This window comes from Podarcis cretensis (genome assembly GCF_951804945.1).
Source record: "Podarcis cretensis genome assembly, chromosome: 6".
Lineage (NCBI taxonomy): Eukaryota > Metazoa > Chordata > Lepidosauria > Squamata > Lacertidae > Podarcis > Podarcis cretensis.
Genome location: NC_137175.1, coordinates 77417690 through 77444859, shown reverse-complemented (window position 1 = coordinate 77444859; position 27170 = coordinate 77417690). Strand labels below are relative to the sequence as shown.

At 43.3% G+C, this 27170-nt stretch overlaps 2 long non-coding RNA genes across 2 annotated transcripts in view; one reads left to right on the top strand and one right to left on the bottom strand.

Annotated features, from left to right (window-relative positions):
• Positions 1 to 10608, top strand: part of LOC307218959 — a 42149-nt gene extending 31541 nt beyond the window's left edge. Inside the window, exons 3-4 of the long non-coding RNA XR_013840191.1 lie at positions 8084 to 8260; positions 8441 to 10608. This is a non-coding gene — a long non-coding RNA (uncharacterized lncRNA). The remainder of the gene's footprint in view (positions 1 to 8083; positions 8261 to 8440) is intronic.
• The window catches only part of LOC307219021, a 198083-nt gene extending 172838 nt beyond the window's left edge, over positions 1 to 25245 (bottom strand). The window contains exon 1 of the long non-coding RNA XR_013840266.1: positions 25195 to 25245. This is a non-coding gene — a long non-coding RNA (uncharacterized lncRNA). The remainder of the gene's footprint in view (positions 1 to 25194) is intronic.
• Between the last annotated feature and the right edge of the window lie 1925 nt (positions 25246 to 27170).

Here is a 27170-nt window from a genome sequence, read left to right as displayed (position 1 = left end):
CATTGCAGGGGGTTGGAGTAGATAGATGACTCTCAAAGGTCCCTTCCAATTCTACCATTCTATGATTCATTTATATTCAGGTATCTAATATACATGAGAATAACTGATACTATACTAACAGAGACTAGCATGCCCTATGCACACTGGAATCTGAAAGAAGCCAAAATAAGGTACCTCTCTTGTGCATTTTCATTACACTGCACTCGTATTGAGTGATTATCAGGCAGCATTTCCATCCCCGCTGCTAAATGCCTGCTTTTATCCAGCATATTTGTTCTGCACAAACTATATTACTTTAATCTTTTTCTTCTTTTAGTGAAGTAATCAAAGAGCACAGATAGAAAACAAAGTGGTGGTAATCGGCTATCACTTCCCGTAGGTACAGAACAAATAGGGCCAAGTAGGATGATTAATAGTTTCTGAAACATAACATTATTAACAGAGCTTGTAAAGATTCCACATGCAATGTTTTGTTTTTAAAATAAGCACCCTATTATACCACAGCACAAGTTCGTCACAGTATTCGGTGACGACAAGCTGGATAATGAGGGAAGCCAGGAACAAAGGTTGAAATTCAGAAGTCAAATGGATATTTTTGAATAGACTCTGGTGGGGATGAAGATTTCATCCATTTTTTTTGCAGGACTAAAAAGAAAACAAAAGACAAAGCTTTGCACTGAGGGAAAACTGTGTGCTTGTGTATGGTGAAACTATATGCCCCTTTAAATGTCCCTCACTGGAAGTGACACAAGATATTTGGTGTTGCTCCTTTGGGTTCCAAAATGGTCAGAGAGATTTAAGGGCAGTTCAACACACACACACACACACACACACACACACACACACGTAGTGTAGGTATTAATATTGTGTAGCTTGGAGCAATTGGATGCATAAAAACTGATTCCTTTTGGAATAAAGCATTTTCCAGACTTATTAGATATTATTCCAAACTTTACTTGCAGAACTTCCTTCAAAACACAACAAAAACATCAAAGATATATCCAAACGGTTGTACAATATCTTGTGTATGTCCAGCATGGGCTCAGCATCTTGTAAGAAATAAAATAACTTATAATCAGGAGCTGAGAAATAATTATAATAAAATGGAGTGTTCAGAAGGGTACACATGATTACGATGAAAGAGACATGCAGGTTTTGTACTTAGCTGTTCTCTGTTCTACCATGAGAAACATTTCCTTGGTTTTCAAAAGGCTTTCTAAAAGCACCTGAAGCTGAAAAAGTAACTGGAACAACATGCTAGCTAATAATAAACCCTTCTTTCATAACGTTAACATTTAAATAGATCAAGGCTTCTATGCCAATTAAATGAACAGTTTGAAAGTGCACACTCTTTCATCCTCTCAATAGCGTGATGAATAAGGAAGGCCATCAATTGTATTGCAATACATATATAGGATTCAGGCCTAAAACCTTTAAGGTTTCTCCGTTGCTGCTGCTCAGTGAGAGTTTGATTTATTTTCACATCCTCCTGCAGGTCTCTTATTATTAATTCTTCTGACTATTTTAGTGGCATGTGCATACCCTCCAACATTTATCGGATGAAAATAGGGATGTCCTAAGGAACAGCAGGACATTCTGGAATCAAATCAGAAACCGGGATGGCTTCTGTAAATCTGGGACTGTCCCTGGAAGGGTCCACTTGTGTACAAAGCCAGGCTTAAAAATTGCAAGTTATGTAATGTGGAAAATGGACCAGTCAAAAGCTCCTCCTCTTTGTTCCCCAGGTGGTGTGTTGTTGTTGTTGTTGTTGTTGTTGTTGTTGTTGTTGTTCTTCTTCTTCTTCTTCTTCTTCTTCTTCTTCTTCTTCTTCTTCTTCTTCTTCTTCTTCTTCTTCCTGATAGACTTCTCAAAGATGGGGATGTAGAGTTTTCCTTGCATGAGAGAGAAAACACAAGCCCTGACATCGTTTTCCATTGACTCATCAGTTTTTGTCATAATGGAAATAACATGGTGGAGAAGAATTTGCAAAGCCTTACTAATTAGGCCTACTTGTGATTTCATTTTTATTTTAAAGAAATTGCAGCCCCACTTTCCCTTTAAAACCAGCACAGTTTGCACAAGGGGAAATGACAAAAGTTTTATCATTTATTTAAATGAATTTCTAATTTTTTTTTTTTATAATAGTCTCTAACCTAGTCAAAGATACAATGTGATGAAAGGAAGGTGGCTTTGTGGGTAGGGAAATATTTGGGATTCTATAAGCTATTAGGATGTGTTCTTCTGACACATTGAGGGTTGCATCCAGCAAAGTCATCCTATTAGTGCAAGTGCCTTCTCCTGCACAAGAGAACTTCTTCTCCCTTAGCTCTCTCTGTGCCCACTACACTTTCCCCGAATCCACTCTGAAGGATTGAGGAACCCCCAAAATTGTAGGGGGACCTGTGGAGAGGAGAAGAAAAGGAAGTCCTTATGCTAATGGGACAACTTCATTGGATGTAACCCGTTGCTTCAAAACGGCATGCTTTTCTGCATATAGAAAACTTTCTCTTCTCAAATATAGATTCTTGATTGTATCCCAATTCAACCTCTGGATTAGCAAACCGGAGCCTTGGTGTGGTTCAGAGCAGACATGGGGAATTTTCACTTTGTGGGTTGCTATCTCTGACCCAATCCCTGGCTTTTTAAAAGCTAGGTTTTATTTAAAATCTAATTGCTGTATGACATTTTTTAAGGGGAGGGTCACAGCAAGGGAGAGAATGATTAACACTTCCCTTCCTGTGCACTGTGAGCTCCCTTAACCCCCCTCCTGCTACACAGCTTTCATTGATATATATTTGGAGGCACATTTGGGAGGGTTGCAGCTGGGGAGGGAATGGTTAACTTTGGAGCTTTCACATATTCTCTCCTTGCCAGGGAAAGGTTAAAAGCCGCCTTGCTTCTGCTTGGCAGTCTTCCTTCCTTTCATTACAAAAGCTGTCTAAGACACCTTCTGTTTCTAAGCCCACTATTTTCCCCTGATCGCTTCAGGGAACTGGTTTTTAGCATGATTTTATTTATTTGACTTATTTGATTTCTTCAATAGATGTTTAGACTGGTCTTTGGGCAACCCCCCCCTCAGGTGATGCAGAATATAAACCCATAAAATCTAACAAGAATATCATTCAAAAAGAAGAAGAGTTCAGCTGGCTGAAAACCCCTCCTAATATTTATAGAGGTTAATTGGCCTCCAAGGGCTATGATGAAAACTAAGGTTTTAAGAGCTGTTTAAAATTAACAAGGGGTGGGGTGTGCCTGATCTTATTTGGAACTGAATGCCAATTGGGGAGGGGGCACCACTGAAAAGGCCCTGTGTATCTACCAATCTGTTTTTAAAGGTAGGTATCTCAACAGAGCCTCCAAAGTACAGTGGTAACTCGGATTAAGTACTTAATTCGGTCCGTACTTAACCTGAAACTGTTCTTAACCTGAAGCACAACTTTAGCTAATGGGGCCTCCTGCTGCTGCTGTTGCGCTGCTGGAGCACGATTTCTGTTCTCATCCTGAAGCAAAGTTCTTAACCCAAGGTACTATTTCTGGGTTAGCGGAGTCTAACCCGAAGTGTATGTAACCTGAAGCGTATGTAACCTGAGGTACCACTGTAGATCTTAAGATGTGGGGCAGATTGATATGGGTGAAGGCCATCCTTAAGATAACTTGCACCTAAATTATTTAGGGCTTTGAAGATCATCAAAAGCACTTTGATTTGAACCCTGTACTCCAGTTTAATTAATCTGGTATTGGTGTGACAGCTTCCCAGGAATTAAAGCTGATGTGGTGAACTTTAGCAACAAATATGTTTCTCCCCCAAACCAGACTTTTTGCAGTAAAGAAAGTGAGGGGAAAACGAAAAGTATGGGATAGCACCTGCTTGACACAACATTCCTGCAAAGTGGAATGCCACGTGCTTGGCACAACATCACACAACCTCCTGGCAAACCATTCATAATGAACACTCAATAAATAGTTGACATGGTCTAACCTGCTTCGTGCAAACAAATCAGGTCAGTAAACAGGTAATCTGGAAGCCCTAGTGTCCTTCCACATGGTGACTAGAAAATAAGAAAATGTGGAGGTTTTCAAAGAAAAACTAACCGGAATAATGGTCTTCAGTGGTGGGTGGGGTGTGTTGGGGAGAGGTTTACGAGCCACTAGTGTCGAGTATTGCTCTGCAATGGTTTTCAAACTGTATTCTGGGGAGCAAAGAGGCTTATCAGGAGTTCCTTAATGAAAAGATCAATAATGGGAGAAAGCTTTCCTGAAAGACAGCTTGCCCATCAGTACCAATCATACCTTGTGTTTAGTGGCCCAGGAGAGTGTTGATTGCACACTCAGTTCATCAGGTATGTGACGATGCCTTTCCAATAGACTTGGCCAGAGCTGCAGACATGCAGAGGGGTTCACTGTAGGCTAGTTTGATGTGGAATGGGTTCCTTGAAGGTGCAAAATCTGAAAAACGCTGGAGTACTTTGTGGAACAGAGGCCACAGGAGAAGCAATTTGTTCTCAGGATAAATGGCATATTTGAAATACGTAATGCAAGAGTGTGTACAGGAAATAAATAATCACCTACACTGCTGGTCTTGCAACTTTCTGAGAATGTATTGTGATACCTTAAATTACTGAAAATTGGCATGTTTTTAACAGACACTGGATAACATGTGGCATGTGGATTTTGTAAAAATTGGCTAGATGTTTAAATATCCATGACAACGACTGTAACAAAGGTTTTACCCAATTAATCTGATTTTCCATAGCTGTATAGATATGTATAGAAATACACTGCAATAAATTAATGGTATTGTTAGTATGCAGATATCATTGTACTAGACTGGCATATAAGAATTCGAATTCATAACTTTTGTTGGCAATTCGATTGGTTTTTGAATGCACATTTCACCCTTATTGCCAAAGTCTGCTGCTATCACAACTCCACTGGAACCAGCACTGTTCGTACACTGGGAATATGGGATGTACATTGAGTTTTTGTTTATGAAAATTTACCCAAGTGGCATGGCATAGGCATTCCATATTATTTGAAAGTGTAGTTTTGGTATTTAGCAGATTTTAGGTGCCAGTTATTGACAGTAATAATTCCCCCCCTCACCTTCAGCAAATGCTCAGAAGCTTAAAAATGACTCAACATGGGGGGGGGGGGATGGTGAAAGGAAATCTTAAGGGGGGCAACAGAAGTCAAAACCTGTCAGGGGGCTGGAAAAAAGTAATAACCAGAATCTCAGAGTGCTAGAGTAGTCCTGTGTTTAGTTTGAAAACCAGACAGATAAGCTGTTTGGAGACTGACCATCAAAGAGACTTAAGGGTAGACAGGAAATATCCCAAACCCATTTTGAGCAGTGACAGAAAAATGCCCTTCATTCATTTATCATCTTTAAAATGTCCAGCTACAAAACACAAACTAATTCCAAAGAGACAGCAAAAGAGATAGCTGCCATATCAGTGTTGAGTAACTGTAGTGTTTCACTGGGCTACAGATGGCATTTTGCAGGGTTATTTCAAAATGGTGCCCCTCCCCACTCCTATATAGTGCTTTTCAGAAGCTCCTGGGGAGGCGTGGAGAATCTCCTAAATAGCCCTCCTTAACGACATGTTTACCAATGTATAACTAGAGCTGGGGCATGGGGCTCTACCGTGTCCTACACAGAAATATGGTCTAGAAAGTGTGCTTTGGCAAGAAGGAAACATTGTTCTTACATATGAAAATTACCAAGAGTGTGGAAGAAAAAAGAGCAGGACAGTGAAACTGATGGTCAGAAAGCCCAGGGGGGTTGGTAGGAGGTTGCCTGCTGGGATGTGGTCTTGGGTCCAACAATGTTAGGTTGTTCCTGATTCTTCCTCCTTCCTCCTTTGTGCTTCAGAGCAGGGGTGGGGGAACCTGTGGCCCTCCAGACCTTGTTGGATGCCAAGTCCTATCAGTCCCATTCAGCATGGGCCTAGGTCAGAAGTTGTCAAGCTTCAGGGAATCTGATCCCCTTCCCTCATGGCTGGCAGCCAGAAATGGGAAAAGAAGAAGTTCTTACCATGTCATTTTATTCAATATTCACAGAGATAGACGGATGATGCCACCTTTCAGATAATGGTGTTGCTCTGAGTAAAGTCCCACTCCCTCCGTCTCTCCTATCATACGTCATCCCTGCACCGGCTGAACTGTGCTGTGATGGCCTGGGATTCAGACTCGGATGCTGAACCTGAGGGAACCCAGCCTGCACAGGAGTCCCTGCCTCCAGAACCAGCTGAGCCAGGGCTGGGGCATGAGCCTGAAGGGTCCTCACCTGTGCTGGATCCTCAGGTGCAGGCATCAACTGAGTCTGCTCTGGCTCCTGAGGTGATGGAGGACCCATTGCCTGCAGGTGCTCCACTCTCAGCCCTGTCAGAGGAAGCTGAGTTTGCCTCTGGGTCCGGTAACCCTCCAGCCTCTCCTGAGCTGCAGAGGCTCAGGGCAGAGAGGCGGAGGAAACTAAGTTCCCGCAGGAGGAGTGCTCGCCTGCAGGCCAGGAGAGGCGAGTCACCAGAGGATCGGGGCTGCCCTATGCCTTGGGGCAGATAAAAGCCAGCCAGCCCCAGTCCCAAGTTGTGGGAGCAACATTGTTGGATGCTAGTTCCTGAACCCTGTCCTGCTTACCTGCCTGAGCTCCTGATCTGCCCTGGCTCCCTGCTTGCATCCCTGTCCCTGACTTCACCCGACTCCCTGCCCTGCACCCAGCTTCAGCTGCTACAGACTGCCTTCACGTTGCACCTTTGACCACGGACAGGACTTGGACCTTGCCTCTTGAGTAACCCACGGGACCAGTTCATGTGCTTTCTGCCTCTGAGCTTTCTGTTCTACTACTCTCAATGCTTGCTGGGACCGGGGAGGGGTGTGGTCTGGCATGCTTTCCAAAGCCACTGAGTCTGTCAGCTGTCCCTCCTCTGGTGTTTCTTCTCCCTGCTGTTCCTCTCCCAATATTCCCCAGCTTCTCCCCTCTGCAGCCTCCAAACTATGGCTTCTATACTGTCCTCCTGTTCTCGGGAGAGTTCATGAGGTGGGGGGCAGTCCCCACCATTCCTCCTCAGTCCAGTCCCTGACATCAATGAAGAGATCTATAGTTTAGCACAGTCTGCCTAGAGGAACACTCGTTCGCCATCTCTGCCCAGAAGCATTTTTCACAGAGCCCTTGAATTTCCCCAAACCTATTTACGGAGAGGACGGAATAATTAATATGAAGGCAGACAACACTGTCAATAGTGCTGACACTCTTCTCTGTGTTTGGTTTTGTTTGCAACTGTACATACAGCCCGCAAAATTTCCTCTTTCAGGTGTGTGACACACCCCTGTTGAAATGTGGGATTGAGTACATGCTCAGTAAGCCACATCTGAAGTTCTCCATGCAGTCTGATCCAATGCAGTCTCACTCCTGTTTCATTCCGAATGAGTTCAGTGGGACCTACTGCCATGAGTGTGCGCATACGATGGTAGCACTAGTCTAATTTTCTCTAGGTGGGGTTTGTTAAAGCAGCTTTAGTTTCTCACCCTGGAGCTTTAGGGCTTATTGAACTTTATCCAAGATCTTATTATTTGATAGAGTTGGGATCTCATATAGTGGGAAAATACACCCTAGATAATGAAAAAGATCATCCACATCCCCCCTCCCTCTCATACACTAGCCCAACCAAGTAAATACATGAAAGAGAATCTCCATTACTAGTGAAAAATGGAAGCCCCCTTCCAAGTCTCTCTCAGAGCTCGCTATCACAGGAGTGAATTAAAATTACAACAGGTGCTATTCAGAAACTGTATTACCGCTAAAATGGGAAGAACTGGGGGCTTTGCCACATGGGAATCTGAATACAGATACATAAAGAACTAGAGTTCAGGAACAGACATAATGAATAGATTTTCTAATCTGTATCAGAATGTCTCTGGATCATTAGTGTTAGCTTCATGTCTATCTATGCAGTGCCCAGAGCCCTTCACAAGTCCTTGGATAATTCATTCAATAGGTGGAATCTCTTCTACATCCCTACAACTCATTTTTGCAACAGCCTCTGCACTATTTTCTCTTCCATGTACCTTATTTTTTATTAATTAGACGACAGAAAGGAGCTGGTCAACCAGGGGAAGCTGCGGACACTCTCCAGGTGTTGTTTGGCTCCATCTCCCATCAGTCCCAGCCAGCATGGCCAACAGTCAGAGATGAGGGGACCTGTAATCTGCAGGGCCACAGCTTCCCCATCTCTGCGGTCCACAATGGGACGAGAAAATAAAGGTATGCATGACCTATATTAATAATTACCTGGTTTTCATGACACAGTGTGGAAGTGTAGATTGGAACAGAAAACCAACGGTTGCACATGCCAACGCCTGAGCTAAAAAACAAATAACATGTGTTTGCTTCCTAATCCATTAGTAGTATGGCACCACTAATACGTGCAACTCTACTTGCCAGGTGATGCATCGACAGGAAATTAATAGACGCGAAGGCAGAAGCTGAAGCTCAGAAAGTTCATAAAATTTTGTCTCCTTCTGGAAGAGCGACAGACAAATGATTAATTTAGGTAGAAAAGAGAAAACGGTTCTTGAAGATACAGTGATACCTTTAGAAGCCTGAAATTAAAAACAGGTTGGTGGTCGTCCCGTCCACCCCTGCTTTAAGCCATTCTAGTCATCATTCTCCTAACTCATATCAGGGATGAGTTGACTGTTTTGGGAGGAACGTCCTTTAAGGGGGGGGGGGAGCACAGTTACACCAATGGTGAAGATGGATTCGATTGAAATTAATTCTGTATGCTGGGAGGCATGGGAGGTAGCTCAGAAGGGGACAGAGATACATTTGCTAACTGCCAAAAAGAAAAAAAGAGTTTGGGGGGATTTCAAGATACCTTTTGACATATGTCAGTCCTTGAAAAATAAGCCATCTAGGGGTGGAGTTAATCTGCAGTGGTGTATCAGAAAATGTCCTGTTATTACCAGCCCTGGTGAAGGGAGAATGCAATGAGAGAGAGAGAGAGAGAGAGAGAAAAAAAACTTTTTGAAAACTCATCAGAAAAGTACTGAGATGACAGCTACATTTTAATCAGCCTGTGTGACCTGGGCTGGCTTCAAGAAAAGTTAATTACACAACAAAAGGAGAATTCGAAGACTGGCTATATGACAGTAGCTAAATGAACATTCAGCGGCCAGGTCAGGATCAATAGTAACAAGCGAGTGGTTTATTTTCTTAATTTTGAACATTTTATTTCTGCTTCTTCCTTTGTGCGCAGGGTGGCTATCAACCATTGCGAATAAACAGGACCAGATAATTCCCTTCCATCTCACTTTGCAGTCTATTTTGTACCTTCTCCTGTACTTTGTACTGTCTTTTCCCTGCTCTTTTTATTCAGCTCTCCATCCACCCACGCTGCCCACAACACAAGAAGGAGCCAATGACTAGTGCACAACCTTTGACAACTGCCTCGTCTCCTGCCTTGTCAAATAGATGCCAGACTGTCCTCCCTTTTGACATCCCACTCGCTTGCGATTACTTGCAATTAGGGTTTGACATGTGTTGCTTGATTTACAATCAAACCAGTATAACCAAACTTTAGGACTAGTTCTCACCAACAGAAGGCGAGGGGACAACCCTGTAACTCTTCAGACTCCCACATGACTGAATGGTCATATCATACACCCCCACCCCCCTATGTACCACATCCCTATACATAACATTGGAATGCCAGTATAGTAGACTTTCTCTAGCTGTGGGTCCTGGGGGTGGAGTATTTGCTTGAGTTTCCATGCCCATACAGCAGAAACAGCTAAATTTAGAAATAGCTTCCTTATCACTAGGAAGAACATAAATAAACCAAGAACTGATCTTCTAAGACTGTGGTTCTCAAACTTTTTTCCTCTGGGCCATACCTTCAGAATGAGAATTTGCACACACCAACAAAGGGGGTGTCTATGGCCCCCATGATATACCCCAGATATACACTGAAGAGGCAGCTCAAATATAGCCAGCTGCTGGCGAGTCTATGAAACCATCAACATTTTCTTTAAAACGCTCAGGTATTGATTCTCTTGAGTAAAGATGGTAAATATTCACCATTCCTATTGCATAATGAATTTAACTTGATATTACTTCTGGCTTCCAAAATGGCTTTGGCTGCAACCCAGCACACTGTTAAACGGATTACATCCCAAAGTCAGCTGGATTTAAGTTGCCTTGTGCATAAGTTCAGAGCTCTTTGCTGAAATGTTTCTTATTCTCTTCTCTAGTCCATCAGTAGGAAAGAACTTTAAGCATATTTGCTTTTGACTGAGCAACACAACAAATTTTTAAAATTAGTTCGCCCCCCCTCCCTTTGGCAGTGCAGGCCCCATTTGAATGCTTGATTGGATACTCAGGTAGTGGTGATGAAAAAGAGGGCCTTTCACCACCTTGGGCTGGTTCCAACTTTTTCTGAAGACTTGAAAGGCTTGAAAGGCTGCCTATCCATTATATACCCAATAGGCCACTGTGGTCTGTGGGAGAATTTAACCTTAAAAGTTCCAGAAATATCCACAGTCACTCAGAGAAGGCCTTTTAGTGTGGCTGCCCTGTTGAGTTATGACAGGTGCTCTCTATCTGCACTTTCCAAAAACATGGGTGGCTCCTTTTATTGTTTTTCAATTAATATGCTGTGCCATTTTTAATTATGCTATGCACGATTGCGTTTTTATACTGTAAACCATCTCGTGATTCTCAGATGAAGGGTGGTATATAATTTTAATAAACAAAAAATAATTGTTTTTAGCTGTTTTTATTACATTGTGTCCATCACCTTGAGACACATATATAGATAGTGCTAAAGATGATGAAGATGATCATGATACAAACCTGCCCCCAGTTATCCCCTAATTATTTTCAGGTGAGATTATTGCTATATGAGGCTGGTTTTAAAGACAGGTGAAGTTTCTGGACTAGACCACATGAGATTTGTCTGGATCCACAGAGGTGAAGGTTAATTCTATGTCCAGGGCGGCTGTCTACCAGCTCTTCTGGTATGCCGACTGAAACCATACCTGCCTGGGAACTGTCTCGCTAGAGTGGTACTTGCTCTGGTTATCTCCCACTTGGACTACTGCAATGCACTGTATGTCACCTTTGAAGGTGACCCGGAAACTACAGCTAATCCAGAATGCGGCTGCTAGACTACAGGCTGGGAGCAGCCACCCAGAACCATATAATACCAGTCTTAAAAGATCTACATTGTCTCCCAGTATGTTTCTGAGCCCAATTCATAGTGTTGGTGTTGACCTTCAAAACCCTAAACGGCTGTGACCCTGTATATCTGAAGGAGTGTCTCTACCTCCATTGCCCGAAAATTGAGGTGTCCAGCTCTGAGGGCCTTCTAGCGGTTCCCTCACTGCAAGATGTGAATCTACAGGGAACCAGGCAGAAGGCCTTTTTGGTAGTGTCACCCGTCTAGTGGAATGCCCTCCCATCAAAAGTTAAGGAGACAAACAACTATTTGAGTTTTAGAAGACATCTGAAGGCAGTCCTGTTCAGGGAAGTTTTTAATGGTTGATGTTCTTTTACTGAGTTTTTAAGATTTTGTAGGGAGAGTGGCATATAAATATAAATATTAATTAATATCTATCTATCATCTATCATATTTGCAGTTAATATGATCATTTATGATGCTAACTCTGAACATGACTTTGCAAAACTATCGCAGCACTCTAAGTTGCGAAGCACATGTTCGAGGCTTCAAGTTTTATCATGGGACCGGGCTGCCTATCTTTGAGCCATGCTCCAACAAATGCTCAGCTGAAGGAAAAAATATATACGGGTGATTGAATCTAAGCTATCAGAGTATAGGACGAAAGTATTGTAAAGGCTGGATAGTGAGTCAAGCTCTTCCCCAGGAGAACCAGTAGCATGTTGAAGATTTATAAGGTGGTTCAATTCCTATCAGATCAAAACTGAAACCAGAAGCTAAATTGCTTCATTTTTATTATCGTCTTGATGCTCTATGGCTAGAAGCTGCAGAAATTCAGGAAGAGCCTCATAATACATCACCTGACAAAGAAACTTCCCTATAGAAATGCCCGAGCTTCCCAATATAATATTTTAGGCATTATTCTCCTCCCAATCAGTACTGCTTTTATTAAATACTCACAACTCCTGGCTAGGATCTCTCTTTTAAATCACATTTATTTTCCTCTGAATACAGAGGTAATCAGAATTCAGTCAAGTGGGCTGACTCTGTGAGTCCTGACATCAAAGGGCAGTACGGTTTGATTGATATCACTCAGATGGCAATATTGTTTGAAGAAATGTAGTCAGAAGGCTGGCAATTTAAAGGCTGTAAAAAGTTACAGGAGTGCAGTGTTCCATACTGATTTCCAGTGTACAAGGCTATGTCTTACAGGATTGGCAATCTTGCCTCTCCAACATATTTGTTGTTCGAAAGGACAGCAAGAAAGAAAATTCAGCAGCTGGTTTCCAAGGATGGCACATTAACACTACGGTAGTAAATGATTCCTTGTAATCCACGAGATTTGTGTGTGTGCCTTATTTGCATTTGTGCTTGTGTGAACTTAGTATATATAAGAAATGTTTGAATGTTGTGGGCAGAGGCAGACAATAGCTTTTATTACCCAGACAGTTGCAAGTTATTCATGGCATGTTCTTTTTCCTCTCTCTCAGATCTTGATCCTAACAGGTTTTGCAGCATTTGGTAATAGCTCAAAACCTGCAAAGCCCATTTAACTAGAGGCGTTAGTGGCAGTGGAACAAAAGAAATGATCATGTACACCGCAAATGCGTCTATATCTCTGGACTGCTCTGTTCATTGATGACTCCATACATAAATAAAACTTTTCTTCTCCCCCCCCCTTTCCCAGAACAGTTATCCTCTCTGTAGAAAAGGCTGCTATGGTTGCTCTGCCTAAATATGTTCTACTTTGATGCACTGTGTTCAGAGAAACAGGGGGGTTAATTTTTGCTGTATTACAGCTTTTTTTTATATTGCACAAACCCTGATTGAGTAATCCGCCCCCACAGGCAGAAAAGAATTTTAACTTCATGAAAACTCCATGCTGGAAAGTGCATGAATTACAGAGAAATAAGCAGAGATTGGCAAAACATTAAAAATAATAGAACATACTCATAAAAGTTGGTAGGTCAGGGTATTACCCTATTGCAAGGTGAGGAACATCAGGTTAAGGTGTGTGTGTGTGTGTGTGTGTGTGTGTGTGTGATGAATATAGGGGTAGCTTACATGAGTAAGGAATGTAAATCTAAACCTCTGGCTGCAAATGCAGACTTTAATAGTACAGATTCAGGAAGGAGCAGAACAGCAATTACTGAAGAAATTCACATTTCAAGGTGTTCTTGCTACTTAAATAATGGAGATAGCTAATAAAAGCCTGGCACTAAGGTAGTTTAACAAAGAAAGAGACTTGGTTAATAAGCTTCTGTCTCCTTGCCCACATATCTCTCCCTGTAATTATATATATTTGATAACAGCACGTTGTGTTCTATTTTAGCAGGAGGGCTGCGAGGCAGTTGAATGGATTCATAGTCCAAAAATCCCCAGACAGAAATATGTTCATTTTTTTAATTTAAAAAATATTTGTATGTATTTTGTTAAGGAAAAAGCCCACCACTTTTGATCCCTACCCCAAAGCATTGTATTTATTTTTTCTTGCGATACAGTGTTAAAAAAAATTCGCTCCTTCAGGGGATGAACTTGAAAAAGAGACAGTGATCTCACCTAACACTTTCCCTCTTCTCTGATGTGTCTCCTTTTATTCCAGTGGAAAGAGGTTGTATTATAAGGCTGCAATCCTAAATTTGCTTACTAGGGAGTGAGTTGTACTGAAATTAGTGGGGCTTACTTCTGAATAGACACATACGAGATTCCACAGCATCTCTCTTAGCTCTGCCTTTGCACATGGGTATTAAAAATAATACCTTGTTGTAAGACTTTGGCTACAGCGATGCTTGCAGGTACATGTTTGTTCGTTTATTTAAAGCTATGGTTTTCCCAGTAGTGATGTATGGAAGTGAGAGCTGGACCATAAAGAAGGCTGATCACCAAAGAATTGATGCTTTTGAATTATGGTGCTGGAGAGAATCTTGAGAGCCCCATGGGAAAGATGGAGGGCACAAGGAGAAGGGGAAAACAGAGGACGAGATGGTTGGATAGTGTTCTTGAAGCTACCAGCATGAGTTTGACCAAACTGCGGGAGGCAGAGGAAGACAGGAGTGCCTGGTGTGCTCTGGTCCATGGGGTTACGAAGAGTCAGACACAACTAAATGACTAAACAACAACAACAACAGAAGTGTTCCTGTTCAGGGAGCCATCCATTCTTTTCTTTGCATGATACTAAGCAGTTCTTTGGATCCTGGCCCCGTTGAGAGGTGATTCTGAGGCTGAGGATGATACGCAACAGCAGATGCCTGGCTTGTGAACCTTTTGAAGCTTCCGACTGACAGCAGCCAGAGGCAGAGCGCTTGGAGTACTCTGAGAGTACTCTGGGTCTTAACACACTATGTTTATTTTATTTCGTTTTCTGGCAAAATGGCTGAAGTCTCCATAACAGTGCCCAAAGCCTATTAGCATGAATCCGATTAGAGTTCCCATTCAGTGCCAATTAAATGCAGGTAAACTTGTTAACCTGAAGTATTATTATTGCTGTTTTGCTTTTGTTTTTGCTTTGTTTGTCTTCGACTGAATTGAACCGAAAGAAGTAAAGAGTTTGGAAACTCCTTTAGATGTCGGAGGGAATGTTTTGTTGCCCACAAACTAAGGAAGAGAGGCTAGCATGCAGCTTGTTTCTAATAGCTCCCTCGCGCACACTGTTTCTTTATTTAGAGTTTCTTTACCAGTATCAATTAAAACCCCGTTAAATCTGACACATCTTAACCTTGCGTTGGATCCAATTCATTGCTACAGCAGAACCCATATGGCACCAAGACAGTTTCAGGCATCAGTTCATTGCTTATGTAGAGTTACTGGCTGAAAGCCAAGCAGTAATCACTGCTTTTCTGTTAATAGACATGTTTGCTTTTGCAGTCGTTTCTATACACAGTGCTCTAGATTAATTAGAACAAAATCTGTCATCCAGTTAAGAAACAACTAAAACTAACCCCCCCTCCCCGACCTTGCGCTTCAAAACTAAAAGGGGAAATATGAGTTGGCCATAATGAAGTTTCATCATGCGGTAGTCTGGTTCCCTTTTGTTTGGAAATGTACATGAATATGGTTCGCTTCTAATAACTATAGGGAAAGACAAAGGCGGGCAAAGGAGTTCTGGGCATCATCACAAATGTACAGTATGCTAACGCAAATTAAAGGTCAACAGTGAACGTATGGTATGTGGGAAATTAGACCGCTTCTCAAGAACCCAACTTCTTTTCATTGCTTGTGTAATGTGCCTCCAGGAGACTATTGATGGAGCACAAGATGGGCCACACACAAGTCTATAGGGTGGTGAACAAGTTTTGCAGTCGCCACCAAGATCTTTCTCAAGGGTATTGTTTTTTTTTAATTTTTTGTGTGTGTTTTTAAACAAATGTAAATGTAAATGCAAATGCAAGAACCATTATACACTTACCCAGGAGTAATGGTGTTTGTTTCATCCACTGACATAAACTTACACATTCAACATTCAAACATATCACTTAATGTAACCTCTCCACTGAGAATGTTAAGCTGTTGATATAATGAGGTCTTGGTTTTTGGCCATTGACACAGTTAAGGAAAGGGCTCCACCTTTCTTGGTGGGTGTCTCTATTTGTTATGCCTTTAATTCCCCTCCTGTGTCTGGTGAGACACTCAGACATTGCTGCATCCCAGATATTATTTCCCCACATGTTCAGGGGTATTTCTGTCTGATTCTTCCATTGTCGAGCTATCGCTAATTGTGGTGCAGTTAGTAAGAAGCCTACCGGTTCTCTGGGTAGTAGGGCTAAGGCAGGATTTGGAGAAAGGGGTTGGCCTGTAATTGTGGATATAATGGAGAAGACTCCAAATACTTCCAAAGGTTTTTAACATGTGGGCATTCCCACAAAATATGAATAAATAGACCAAGATTTCTACAGCACTTCCAGGGCCATCAGAGGATGAGGCCTCCTATAAGTGAGCAGAGATCTCAGTTGTGATCTTCAATTGGGTGGCCTAAATCCAATTCTCAAGGCTATTGTTTTATGTTCCCCTACAATTCACAAGATTCTTTGAACAGGGAGGGATTTAGTAAATAAATCAAATCAATTTAGTGAGAAGGGACAATATAACAACTGGAATCAACTTTTGACTCTAACAGGAACTGATTTGTTTTGACGTGGACTGTCTCGATTTCTAACCTTAGCTTCCACTTGATATTTCTGTGAGTAGGTTGGCAGTAAAAAAGGCCAGAGAAAGAACTAAGGAACAATAAGGACAAGAAACAAAGGGCTGCGTTTCTTCTGCCTCAAAATAAAGGTAGCGTTCTCATGTGGCATATTTAGTGAAGAAAAGACAGCTTCTAACCAGTCCAATTGAGCTATCTAACACACAGCCTTCAAATTTTGGAACTGAAATGCCCAGTGGATGGATCAGAACTGAACATTGTAAAATGTACACTTTAGGGGACACACAGGAGGAGGAAAGAGGGAGTAAGTCCAGTTGTGAATTTCAAAAGGGACAAATGTAATGTTCTGCACTTAGGCAGCAAGAACCAGATGCACAAATCTAAGATGGGGGCACCTGGCTTGTCAGTAGTATATGTGGAAAGGATCTAGGGGTCTTAGTAGACCACAAATTTAACATAAGTCAACAGTGTGATGAAACTGCAAAAAAGCTAATGCTATTCTAGGCTGCATCAACAGAAGTCAAGTGTCTAGGCCAAAGTAAGTAATAATCCCTCTGTATTCTGCCTTGCTCAGACCACACCTGGAATACTGTGTCAAGTTCTGGGTGCCACAATTTAAGAAGTTGGAACGTGTGCAGAGGAATGGAACCAAGATGATCAAGGGTCTGGAAACCAAGCCTTATGAGGAATGGTTGAGGGAGTTGGGTATGTTTAGTCTGAAAGAGGGGAGACTGAGATATGATAGCCATCTTCAAATATCTCAAGGGTTGTCACATGGAAGATGGAGCAAGCTTGCTTTCTCCTGCATCGGAGGGTAGTAATTGAAACAATGGCTTCAAGTAACAAGAAATCTCAAGTAACTAACAAGAGATTCTGACTAAACGTCAGGAAGAACTTTCTGACAGTAAGAGCTGTTTGACAGTGGAACGGACTCCCTTGGGAGGTGATGGACTGTCCGTCACTGGAGGCTTTTAAGCAGAGGTTGGGTGGCCATCTGTCATGGATGCTTTAGTTGATATTCTTGCATTGCAGGGGGTTGGGCTAGGATCCAGAGTTCCTGAGCTGTCTATAAAACCAGGACTGGAACTCCTCCAGAACCTGTTGAACTACAACCCAGAAGAACATGGACTGGATTCTCTAACCTCTGTTTAGGGAAGTTTTTAATATTTAATGCTGTATTGTTTTTAACACTCGATTGGAAGCTGCCCAGAGTGGCTGGGGAAGCTCAGCCAGATGGGCGGGGTATAAAAAACAAATTATTATTATTATTATTATTATTATTATTATTATTATTATATAACATTGCAAACCAGACATTTCCCCTTTTTGCTTCTGTGAGAGCCGGTTCTCTTTTTCCATCTCAAAGTTGTTTCCAAAGGCACTGGAAACCCTGACTGCTGTACTTTTAGCTTTCATGCAAACTTAGTCAGAGCCAAGGTTCCCAATCAATTGCAAATGATGCTGGCAGAGAAACTGATGATGTATGCAGACTACAGCAGCCTGGGCCTCCCTCCCATTGTCGTCTGCCCAACTGTGCCGCTGCAGAAGGCCTTCGATTTCCGTGACTGTTTGCCATTAACCTAATTAGCCACAGGAAAGGAAGAAATCAAGGCAGCAGTTAATGCCCTTGCTTTTCATAATGTTGTGCTGTGTTTTTGTGTGACCTGTATAAAGCTATGAGCTCAGTAGTCAAAAGGAGGTCGAAGGAGGAGAGGGGAATATGGAGCAGGCTTCTTTTTTAGAAAAGCTTCTGTGAAAAACGAAATGCAAAGCAGTTAAGAGAGAAACTGGCTATGACTAAAACAGAGAAGCACCATCTTATTTCAGCAATGGCAGTAGGACAGAGGTTCTTGTTCCTGGGTTGTGTGGTGTCTATAAGGTAAAGGTAAAGGAACCCCTGACCATTAGGTCCAGTTGTGACCTACTCTGGGGTTGCGGCGCTCATCTCGCTTTACTGGCCGAGGGAGCTGGTGTACAGCTTCTGGTTCATGCTCTGGCGAACCAGAGCAGAGCACAGAAATGCCATTTACCTTCCCGCCAGAGCAGTGCCAGAGCAGTGCACAGAAACGCCGTTTACCTTCCCGCCAGAGCGGTACCTATTAATCTACTTGCACTTTGACGTGCTTTCAAACTGCTAGGTTGGCAGGAGCAGGGACCGAGCAACGGGAGCTCACCCCGTCGCGGGGATTGGAACCGCTGACCTTCCGATTGGCAAGTCCTAGGCTCTGAGGTTTAACCCACAGTGCCACCTGCATCCCATGCGCCACCCGTGTCCCTTCTATAGAAGTTACTTAAACACAAAGCCCTGCCCTCTTTTTTTCAGTGCAGTAATACATTCAAGGAAACACAAATATTTACTCTGGTACCCAGGGCTTTGCAAAACAAAACAAAACAAAACAAAACAAAACAAAACAAAAAACAAAACAAAAAACAAAACAAAACAAAACAAAACAAAACAAAACAAAACAAAACAAAACAAAAGCGAGACTTGCAGCATTTGCAACATTTCTGCAAGCAAATCTTAAGCCAGTTTTTGCTAAAATTGGTCTACAATGCATATGTAAAAACCTGGCATTTGTTGCATTGCATACTTTATGTTTCTCTTCTGAGAAAAGAAAAATGCTTAAAGCTGTGCCATCCGTCAACCATTGCACTTGTAAGTTTAGATGGCTGTATATTTATGGCTCATTCTGTCCTGCATTAACAACATTCATTCACTGCACAAGTACTAAGAAAGAGAGGATTAAAAAATGTGCTGGTGTGGAGGTCACTGGGCCAACCAGTGGTGACCGCTGCACCTTGGACTATATGTTGGACGTGGCAGAAAACAGCACAAGTAGACCAGAAACTTCTATAACACAGCACCCTCACTTGCAGCACAGGAATAACCCAAACAGAAAGGCAGCTTTTTTGTTGTGTTGAAGTCATCTTAAGAGCCAATTTGCCACTTCTCAACGTGTGTGTTGGGTGTCACTTCTGCACACTGGTGAAGTGGAGGCAGGCTGTCATCTGGGCGAGCTTATGTGCCACAGCTCAGGCGGTCCTGGGACCCCAGGAGCCAATGGGTATTCCATGCTGGTTCCTGGGGAGTAGGGCTTGTGTAGAAGACCTTCTCTTTCCACTCTCATATTCAGTCTCTGGGCTTCTCCATGGACCCTCCCTGGATTGCAGTAATCCTTGCTGTGGACAGTGTCAACTGCTCCTTAACGGGGCCAAGAAGGAATTTTACTCATGGTCTTTATTGGCCGGTTGACCAGGAGGCTTTTTGCCTTCCCCACATCAAGGTTCTGAGTATGTATTTATTTGTTGGCTACGTCAGTCTGTCACAACTTCTCCATTAGCAGGAGAGAGCATTGTGTGGGATCCACAGCTTACGAGGGCAGCCCCATAAGGGGTCTTGGGAGTCACCCCAAAAAGCTTCTGTGTCATGAACTGGGGAGAAGGAAGAGGAGGAAGAGGATCCCAGCAAGGGGTACAGCCAGGACTGGGACACACCAGGGCAAGCAGGAAATGAGGAAGGAAGTATGCACAGGGTGACGGAGGATGGCATGGAGATGGAGGTACAGGAACTAGAGCAGCAGGACCCATCACCAGAGCCAGAGGGGTCCCTGTCACCTTTAACACAGCACGCTCTGAGGCATAAGGAGAAGCAGGAGGGGTGCTCTAGGAGGCTGAGGCAGACAAGGGCCCACAGCCCAGCTCCATAACTGGCCAGGTGGGGCTTGCTAGCTCTGGGAAGGTGTGTGTGACTCCTCATCTGGAGTAGGCTTAGAACAGGTGAGGGTCACATGCCTCATCAAGCCCAGATGGTGCAGTCAGCATGCAAAGTATAAAAGGGCAACAGAGCTGAGGTGCTGTGTCTGCTCAACATGTTTTGATGGACCTTGGCTTGGATGCTCCTAGGCCTCAGTGGGACTATACTTTGGGTTTGACTCTGCACTGTTGGACTTCAGACTTGGTTCCTTGAATTGACCCTGGACTACATTTCCTCACCTTTGGACATTGGACATTTGGACTTGACATACTGACTTGCTGCCAGGTAAGCCAGGGGTTCTGTCCCAGCTGGGTGGGGAGGAGGCCGGTGATCACGCTCCCCAGTTGTTTGTGGACCCACATGTTTGGCATGTTCCATGGTGGTACCTACCTGTTTGTCAACTTCTCTGGTTCAACCCAGCGAGCAGGCTGCGTGGTGATATTGGCCAGTAGGCAAGCTACCCAAGGGATGCACTTTGCGGCACCAAATTAGGCAATGATGTTGCCAATAAAGTTATGACCCAGTAGTTTCTGGTTCATTATTGCTTTGAGACCTTACTTCACATGAATGTGCCTGGTACACAAATATTTTACATGAGGTTTTCTGCCATAGACTGCCTTCTACATTTCAGAAGGAGGTATATCAGTAGAGTACAAACTGTCAAAATGATCAAGCCTCATTTGTCTTTTAAGGAAGAGTGACTGGTCAGTACTTTGCTGGCATGTTTCTGCTTGATTTTTATCAAGTTTGACTATTGTGGCGAGTCCCTTGTCTCTGAAGCTAATATAATTAAATCCTATTAACACATCAGGAATAAAATCCTGTAATAGGCACACATGGCTTTGAAAAGCAGCTCATTCCTGAGCAGATTTAATATCCTTAAATTAAGCAAGTGTGAATAGGAGGATGAATCTTATTAAAACCTTAAATCTGATTATATTTGAAAATTATTGGTTTCTTAATGCAATAATTTATCCAATACAGACTAGAGCAAATAATATATCTTAGCCTCACAGAACTCCAGTCTGTAACAAACGACAAATGAAATTAAGTGTTTTCAGAAGGGCAGAAAGAAAGGTCTTTTAAAAGTCTTTGTGCATAATGAAATAGCTAAATAATTTTAAACAAACACTTTGGGAACTAAATGTACATGCGGATGACAACATAGTTTGGGTGGGTGTAGTTCCTTCTCTACAGAACAGGGAGTCTGAGAGAGTGAAGCTTTTTCCTTTCTTTTTTGTAATGCCATCCTGACCATTTCCTTGTAAACTTGAAAAGAAAAACTTGCAGCTTATGTTGGTAGAAGCGGATTCCTTTTCCAGAAGGCGAATGCAAATGCAAACCATCTGCCACACATTCTGCTGGTAAAGCTGTGGTACCAAACAATGAAGCAGCAGTCCTGGAATATTAAAACATAAATCTGAACATATGAAATATTAGCACTGAACTGATTTTAATCTTTTTTAAAAAACCAAATATAAGGTGTGTCCCCCCCCCCCCCCGCCCTTGAAATCTATCGCGTTCCATATTTCTAAGTCTGCTTTCCCACCTTCTCAGCCTGGGTTTCTTTACCAGCAAAGGTAAGCAAGTGAAAGCCACAAGATGAGGATGCTTTGGCCACCTGCGTCCTGTTACCACTTGTGGGGAAAAAGATGCTTACAGGTGCAGGAAACAGCAATGCCATCTTTCTATGCAGGTTTCGTGAGATTACCTGCTGCTTTATCTGTCTCTTCCTTCTCCTAACACCAGTCTGAATATACACAACTGCATTACTGTATGGGATTATCTGGCTCAGTACACTGACAGGTAGTGGTCCTCCAGGGTTTCAGGCGGTCGTTTTCCTTAGTCATACCTCTGGAGTTGCAAGAGGATGATCTTGAGAACGTCTGCATGCAGAGCATGTGCTCTGCTATGGAGCTATGGTCCGAAGCTCGTGTCATTAGCAACAACTAGTTTTGCTCTAGGGTTTGATTTAAATTTAAATTTGGGGGTGAAGTCTTTTTCATGCCTCTGTGTACATCTACGAAAGAGGAAAGGATGCATCAGGTTTTGGGACTAGTCAAGTCCCACCTTGTGATCCTGGTTTCAGTCGAGACTGAAAACACTGCCACCTTTCTAATCAGGGTTCCTTGCATTGACAGGATTAGATTCTGCAGCACATCTATGCTACAGCGAGATCAAACAGATGGAGAAATGTATCCTAAAAAACCAACAACAACCCCCAAAGTTTTAGCATTAAGCTTGTCAAGTGGAATGTTTGCATTCAAAAAGCAAAAAATAATGCCCATAAATTTCTGTGGAAATGGGGGAAAGTTAGTCTCCTAAACATAGTTTTATGACTTATTAAAAAGCATTCTAAACTACAGGTTGGAGGCAGAATGCAAGACTTGCTCAGTGTCATTTTGTCCCCCAAGGATGCTTTTATTATCACATTTCAGATTTGAAGACAAGACATCTGCTTCCATTCTTTCAGCATCAATATACACCTGGGATCCCTGGAATTTAAGCAAGCTTTATGGCTCTCTCTTCCTCCTCCTATCCTCTATTGCAAAGAGTTCAGGTTCATGGTACAAACAGACATAGCTCTTTCAGGGCTTCAGAAGGAGGTTCACTTCATATACTGGAGAGGGGGAAGAAATATATTTCCTACCACAATGAAGGAAATCAAACACCCCGCAGGATACGGAAGCCATTTCCAAATCCCTCCATCCCTATGATGAACAAGGACTTCGAATGTTTTCAGGCTGGGTTCCTCTGTCGTTTTCCATGGGTGAATCTACACACAGTCTTGCCCTTTGGGAAGGGAGGATGAGGGTGCCTTTGATTAATTCCCACAGTGATGAGCAGCAAAGAGAGTGCATATTTGGGCAGAAACTTTTAATCAAAAGCTGTGTGAAACAGCTAGTTGTACTTTGCAGAGGAGGTGTATAGAAAAACAAACGTAACAAGCATGGAGAGAAAGAAAGTTGTTCAGAATAAAATTTGTGGACCCAGGTGCACGGGAGCCAACGGGGATGTGCCATAAAGAAAATAAAGACCCAGGACAGCACTATTGGGATTCAATCAGGACACAACTTTTATTGATGACAGATGTCGGCAGATTTTGTGCGTATCCTGAAACCAGCCGAACAGCTGGTTGCTGGTAGGTAGAGGCTGACCAAGCTCACCCACCATGGTCAGTGGTAGGGGGCATTAAGGCCTATCAGCCCCAGAGCTGGGTGTCTGGATATGAAGCACCCCCCCCAGGCTCCCTGAAGGAAATACCCCATGACAGCAGGGTGGGGGAGCCACTTCCACGCTTCCTGGACTAAGGATCCAACCCAATGCCTTATCTGCCAGTAAGCTGTGATGATTGCTATGAGGCAGGTAAAACCGTGCAGACAGGCCCAGCTACAGTCATACCTCGGGTTGAAGTAGTTTCGGGATGAATATTTTCGGGTTGTGCTCTGCGGCGACCCAGAAGTAACAGGGCGCGTTACTTCCGGCTTTCGCCGCTCGCGCATGCCCAGACGCTCAAAATGACGTCACGCGCATGCACGGAAGTGACGAATTACGACCCGTGCACATGCAGACGCGGGTTGCATGTGCTTCAGGATGCGAACGGGGCTCCGGAATGGATCCCGTTCACATCCAGAGGTACCACTGTAGTCTGCATGGATAATTCCTCCCTGGCCCTGAATACAGCAACTGATGTACTCCCAGTCTGTGAACTTAACCGACAGTAACAAGGGAGGGAAAGGGGAGGGGATCCAATGTCAACTGAGGTCTGAGCAACTGGCTTTTATAGCTGGGGGAGCAGACCAGAGAGAGGAAGCTCTTCCTCCAGTTCACTCCTCAGCTGCGTCCCCTCATTTACTCATGAAATAGCTTAGTTAGAGCATGGTGCTGATAATTCCAAGGTTGCAGGTTCGATCCCCATATGAGACAGCTGCATATTCCTGCATTGTAGAGGATCCTCAGCTCTACAATTCTACGATTGGCTGCTGAGCCTCATGAGCAGTTGGTGCAGTAAGAGGAGCTGGAAGTGCACCTCTCCTGCTGCTTCAAAGCTGAGGAGAGGGAGCCCTGCCCCAACATGGCCTCCTTTCAGACGTTCTTCTTGGTTTGATGTTAGTTCTTGTGTCCTGACCCAGACTACACTTTAATAACTAACCCTTTCCAAGCTGGAGGATGCTTCCCACGCCCACAGGCTAAGCTATACTGAGCAGCCAATTGCAATATTCCCCTCACTTTTCACCAAATCATTTGATACAGGATGCTGTCAGGCATTTGCCAGACTTCCTCCCCCGTCCCCCAATTCAGTAATGCTTATGCCTTGGAATCCAGTCCTTAGTGTGTTGCTATCATTTGATTGATTAGTTGATGTTCGTACGGCAATTTGAACATGCAAAGTACCCACCGAGTGCTAACTATTATTATTGATTGTGTATCGGGAGTTTCATTGTATTGTATAATGTGGGTCGAGCAGGAGGTGACAAACAACATAATGATATCCAATTTTCGTCAAGTTTATTTATGTTAATAGGCTGTTTTATGGCCATCATTGACATTTCAGTGTTCGTCTTGCATCAGGTACGATGTATCCTTTGTTGCTGTTTATCCTCAAACTTAACATTAAGAGGCAGCAGTAGCCTTTATCAGCGTTATTCCATTAACTCATGGGTGGCCTGTGGCAGTCCAGATCCACCCCCCTAAAGTGGGCCAATCAGCTCTCCAGTGACCCTATCTCATTTTTATTTAGGGACGGTTGTTTATGCCCTTATTACATCAACACCCTACCTTTCCACCATGGAGCCCAAAGCTGCATGCGTGGTGGTCCCCATTTTATCCCCACAATGATCCTGCGAGGTAGGAAAGCCTGAGAGTGAGTGTGTGTGTGTGTGTGAGACTGGTGCAAGATCATTCTGTGAGCTTCATGGCTGAAAAGGAATTTGAACCTGGATCTCTCATGCCCTAGTTCAACACTGTAATTATTATACAATACAGTCCTGGTTTCCTCAGTTATGTAATGAAATTGAGCAATGAACCTGTGTTTATTTTGTATTACTATTTTTTCTGTGTTCCAGAAAAACATAGGAATACAGTGGTATTACGAACTTAATTCATTCTGGAGGTCCGTTCTGAACCTGAAACTGTTCTTAACCTGAGGTACCACTTTAGCTAATGGGGCCTCCCGCTGCCACCGCGCCACCACCACACGATTTCTGTTCTCATCCTGAAGCAAAGTTCTTAACCCGGGGTACAATTTCTGGGTTAGCGGAGTCTGTAACCTGAAGCGTCCATAACCTGAAGCGTCTGTAACCCGAGGTACCACTGTATAGGAATTTAGGAACGTAGGAAGCTGTCTTACATTGAGTTGGACCACCGATTCATATACAGTGGTACCTCAGGTTACAGAACTTTGCTTCAGGATGAGAACAGAAATAATGCAGCGGCAGCAGGAGGCCCCATTAGCTAAAGTGGTGCTTCAGGTTAAGAACAGTTTCAGGTTCAGAATGGATCTCCAGAACGAATTAAGTTCTTAACCTGAGGTACCACTGTAGCTTACTATTATCTATGTTCCCTGACAGTGGTTCTCCAGGGTTTCAGACCAGGTTGTCTCCCAGCCCTACCTGAAGTTGCTAGGGATTGAACCTGGGACCTTCTCCATTCAAAACAGATGTTCTGCCACAGAATTATGGTCCTCCCCTTATGAGGGAGTCAGATTGTCTCATGCATTAGCATCTGAAGAATACAATAGCCCCCACAAACTCACAAGTTGTGGGCCATCCCTGCAGTAGTTCAAGAACTTGCAGAAGCAGCATGCAACCCCCCATTTTAATCACCACACTGTTTGAAAAATCTGAAGATCAGCACAAAGACGAGACAAAGGCTTAAGAACAAGGAGCGACTCTCTTAACTGTTTATCCATTAAGCAAGGAATTTAAATCTCCAGAGGCGATGCAGAAAAGCAATCTGTTTTCTGAGTTTGGACCACATCTAATTGCACGACATCTCAAGCGTGAAATTCCACTTGACCCAACTAATGTTTTCGCAGCATCAGATATGTATGCCGTGGCAGAAATAATGTTCACAGTTCATCGTAGATGTAGAACACCCATGGGCCATGTCATGTGAAATCCAGTCTGCTCCGTTACAACTGGAGCTGTGAAGGCAAGGTGGCAACCTGTAACACCTGCCTGGCATTCTGTTCAGAATTTCTAGCCAGCAGGTGTGGAACCTGTGCATCACTGCCGGAGATTATATGGGGCAGGTTTATCTGCATGTTAGTGTTCTGGAGCTTTGCAAAGGCATTGTTCCTGGGTACAATGTGCAGTTCATGTGCACAATGACGGCTTCACAATACTGGACCATCAACATCCACGCACTCTTTCCTTCATTAACAGCTTGATAACTTATTTTGTCATGTTCCTCCAGTGTTGCTAATGCCACAGAATGCGATAACTCTGGCAGATTTATCCATTACTGACCGTAGAAGAAGCACAAAAATGGAAACAGATAAGGCAGAATGCTCTGAATCGCCCTCTCTTTCGTGTGGTTGGAGGTATCTAGGGCTCTAATTTTTAGGGAGTTTTATGTGTCTAGGGGAATCTGAATTCTCTAGAGTGAGAACTGAGCAGTTTGTGTTTGAGGCTATGGCGTTTGAATTATCTTGTGCAGATGGTGTTTGTGGGAAAGAATTGGATTTATCTAGAGTGAAGAATGCTTGTTCTCCGAAGCCGTGTGTGTCTCTGGTGTTTTTGTTTTGAATTCTTATTTAAATAATTCAGAGGCTTGGTGCATAGGCAGAGCTTGAGGTGAAGGAACTCAATGGTTTGTGCTTTTGTAGGCCTAGCCAGGCCTCAGTTGCAAGCTTCCACGCTCTGGAAGAATTCTGGGTTGCAGCTGATTTCTCTGCCAAGGGTTCATCCACATGTTTGATCGTCTGAAGGTCAAATCAGACATGGATCTAGGCAGCTGCATTTGTGACTGATCTGACCAAGCGTAAACCGAGAGTGGAGTACATGTGAATTGATAATCAAAATGGGTGCACAAGTGAGAGAGCTGAACTGCCCAGTCTTATTCCACGTGTCCTTCGCCTAAGACTCTTTTCTCCGGATTT